General features: G+C 43.4%; 1 pseudogene; it reads right to left on the reverse strand.

Moving 5' to 3' along the window:
* LOC119283358 overlaps positions 1-3,032 on the reverse strand; it is a 45,888-nt pseudogene extending 42,856 nt beyond the window's left edge.
* Positions 3,033-4,326: the final 1,294 nt, after the last annotated feature.

Here is a 4,326-nt window from a genome sequence, read left to right on the forward strand (position 1 = left end):
GAGGGAGGGGCGGGGCAGGGCAGAGCAGGGCCTACCCGTCCGCCAGCGCTGGTGACGAGGGGAGGGGGGGTGGGGGGGAGCGGCCACCAGAGAGCGCACGCGACGGATGGCCCCGGCGTCGCCAGTAGGAGTGAGGGGTGGCGCAGAGCAGATCGCCGGGCAGCCGGCTGTGGATGGGGATCTCTTGGCCACGAACAAGGGAAGAATGGGGAGGAAAGGAGAAATGAGGGGGCGGTGGGAGTTTCACTGAGTGCGGCGTTGTCCAAATAAAAATATACTACAAAAATATACCGTACTGTATTACACCTTCTAAATAAACATTATATTTCATAGGGCATATCCGGTTCACTAAGTTTGTGAAAATTTTGTTTTCATCACGGCTTGTTTCAGTCATGATCATTTGATGATTCTAAAAGTTCTTTTATACAAATATCTATAAATTTGATAAAAAAATGATTGAGTTTATTTAAGTTTTATATTTGTAATCATGCAAGTCATCTTGTGGTCTGTGGATGGTAAATTTTATGGAGTACTTCACAGGAGTTATATTGTCTGACATTCCTACACAGGTATTTTTTTACTGTGTATCATTACATTTATTCTATGTTGTATCACTATTTAACTTTTATTACTATTTTAATAGGAACATATGACAGATTTTAGAACAAAACTAGCTGTCATTTTGGTGGACTCAGAATTGAATGATGATAATATAAGAAATCGAGACATGGAAGAGGACAAAAACAACACAGATCCCACATAATGTATGATTCTGGATAGACCCCCTAAGAATTTCAAAACATCAAATACATCAGCAGAAGTTGAGCTCATCCCGCGGTCATTTATTCTTTCACCGTCTGTCAACCCAACAAACGATGATTTAATAGATGAACTTTGTTTGTTCATCAGTATGGTTGATGATGTCGCTCTACTAGAGTAAGCCATATTTTTTAGTTCATTTTATATTCCAACAAATTACTTTGATGTCATTATAATTTATAGAATTTTGATTTTACAGGAGCGAATGGGTGAAAAGCTCTGATCCGTACCCTATTAGCTTAAATTTGAGACAAATTAAAAACATATTAAGCAATGATGAATACATGGATATTCATTGCTTTAATGTGGCTGTGCGAATACTAGCGCGCCACGAAGTCCAGCTTCTCAGAGACATTCCATGTCACTATATGGATATGAACTTTTGTGTAAGTTACTATAATTACGTACTACATTTTTTTCTCATTGCACTAATATTTTCTCATTCTTACTTTAGTCCATGTTCCACTATGCACGAGACTCAAGCCATCGTGAACATATGGAAATTGCTACATTGAAACGGTTGTTTCATAGCTGGCCTGACAGTAATGATTATCATATCTCTCAATGTGATATGGTAAGATTTTTTCATTTGTCACAGTGCTTTACTTGGTCTTAATTAATATTCTATGTGTTTCTAAACTATTTCATCATTGCAGATTTTATTGCCTTGGTATATGTTTGGGTTATTTCTATTGTTTGTCTTGGATCAAAATAGAAAAGTTGTCTCAATTTTTGATCCGATACCAATACCTACTTTTGGAAAGAATGTACTTAAAACTGTGGCCGACAATCTAAACCTTGCGCTTAAAGTTGCAAACCCTGCATTCAAGGATGATATCTCTAAATGGGAATGCATAGTTCCTGATGCTCCAACAAACTCACGCTGGTATGAATCTTTTAAACGCATTACAATATTAATTGATTCATTCAACGCACATTATGTGTTTATTTCATATATGCAGTGCCTTGTCTGGTTATTTGGTTTTTAATTACAGGCACTCATTGCGCGATGGAAATCTATATTTCCCATACCCCAGGTGACTATTTACACCATGCTTATTTGTATACACATTGCACATACAACTTGTTATAACAATGTTGTATAATGCCAATGTAGGATGGTTTTCAACTGAGGAAGCAATTTTTGGTGCATATTTTAAAGTACGAAGAGAATGAAGCTAAAAATAATATCCCATACATTGAACGAAGCATCATTGATCGCATCTATAGATGGACCTTCATTGCTTCAAAAGATGGACCTTCAAAACATGCTTAGTTGCGGATTTGAGAATATATTCTTGTAGCAATTATAATACAATTATTATGTGACAGTGAATTTTATGCGAAGACATGTTTATGATATGTGTGTTGGATCACAAATATGTCGCACTTTTTGAAAATACAATTTGAGTGATATGATAACATTTTGTAGCGATCTGAATTTTTTGTAAAAATCATTTTAGTATTATATCATGTGAACATGTTTTGTTTGAGACGTGCGTTGCACGTGCATGCTTACTAGTTTTAATAATAGATATAACCTTCAAGGATGAATATTGGACATCTATTAGCTGAATGGCACATGATAGAGGGGGAAAAGATGTCTCACATACCATAAATGTAGCATAAATATACAATTTCGCAAAAATAAGTTGTCACTATTCATAGCAGAATCAGATAATTTTTACAAACTCTGCATCACACTATAAATTAAGCACAATTTCTGCAACATCTTACATTGAATGATGGAATTACATGAATCAGTTACCCGCAAAAATGAAACAACCCAGTTTACTGAGTGGTTGTACGTTTGTACTGCCTTGAATTTTATAGCCTAGCAGAGTACGTAAACAGTGCACATTACCATTCTAAACATTCGAGATGCATATAAGATGCGTACCTCATCAAACTTGGTCGAGAACAGGTTGAGTGAGGTAAGAATGCCATCATTGGGACTAAGTCCGTACTCTTTCATCACCTCCTTGTAACGCACAGTATCGCAGATATCAATGTTGGCTCCAAATGGCAGTGTCATCACCGCAGGGTCAAGGTTGAGCACATAACCCCTCATATTCGCCGATGCTTGCATATGACACACCAGACGGTGCATTAAGCTGGTCTTCCCCGTCCCTACATTGTAGGCCAAAACAGAGTAAGCTTCCAATCACAAAATCTCAATAAAAGCTCGACATATCACCGGTTCGGTCGGCCATCCATCCTACTAAAATGGCAACTGAATAGCGGCTCACCTTGTCCTCCACGCTGTCCTTGGCCTCGTCCTCCGCTGCCGCCTTGTCGTGCTCGTTGTCCTGAGGGAAGGCGAGCAGGGTGTCCGAGTTGGCGACGCCCTCGTGCTAATCGTCATCGCGCATGGGCTTCTTTGGCCGGCGCTGGCCCACGAGGGGATCTCCAGCCGCGCCTGCTGCTGCTGGCGGCAGCGGCGGTTGCTGCTAGATAATGGGATTGGGACGGACATACAAAACTTACTAAAATTCGGAGGGAGGCGCTGGTCTTCGAGACCGGCGATGGATCGCGACGAAGAGCGGGAGGAAGGTCGGCGAGGTCGGGATGGGGCGGATACAGCCGCAGGAGGTCGATTCCGACTGGATCCGGGCGAGGCGGCGGTCATTGGTGGCCATGGCTGCTCCTGTAGAATAAGGGGAGAGGCAATCCTTGTGTGAGGGAGAGAAACAAAGGGGAAGGAAACGGAGAAGAGGGACAACCATAAGAGGGGGCGCGAGGCATGGAGGTCCGGCTATGGTCGACGGTGGCGCGGCGGCCGGTGCCGAGGCCGAGCGCGAAGGCAGTGGGGCGGCGAGGGGCTCTGGATCGGGAGCTCCCCTCCCGATTTAGAGTTCGGGGGGCACTGCACGGGGGGAGGAGAGCCCGTGCGTCATCCCACGAATGAAACGTTTTTTCACCATTGACCACTTAAATTAGTACCGCGGGTTAATTACCAGAAAACAGTAGGGGCTTTTCTGCAAAAAGGGCGCGACGATGAAGCCGACAGACTCAACCCGTGCTTTATTATTAGGGGAAGATATGACGACTATTGCTATAAGGTCATCTTACACGCCCATGAGTGTGCATGTATGGAATTATTGTACCCGCACTAAGGAGCTCAGGCCCCCTACATTGAGAGATGGTTATAGGGGATGGAATTGCTACAGAGCTTGCGCCGACTGATGGATCCTTTCGAGGGGGGGGGAGCGAGCTCGGTGTTGAATATCAACGCTCATGCCGACCCCCCTTTTGACTTTCTTTGGGTAGTGGCTAGATAGGGTTCACTAAGGAGCTCCAGCCCCCTACATTGAGAGATGGTTATAGGGGATGGAATCGCTACAGAGCCTGCGCTGACTGATGGATCCTTTCGAGGGGGGAGCGAGCTCGGTGTTGAATATCAACGCTCATGCCGGCCCCCCCTTTTGACTTTCTTTGGGTAGTGGCTAGATAGGGTTTAGGGCCTAATCTCCACTGCCGCAGATCATGACACAAAAATGTGTCGTC

The sequence above is a fragment of the Triticum dicoccoides genome, chromosome 4A (assembly GCF_002162155.2).
Source record: "Triticum dicoccoides isolate Atlit2015 ecotype Zavitan chromosome 4A, WEW_v2.0, whole genome shotgun sequence".
In the NCBI taxonomy this organism is placed as follows: domain Eukaryota; kingdom Viridiplantae; phylum Streptophyta; class Magnoliopsida; order Poales; family Poaceae; genus Triticum; species Triticum dicoccoides.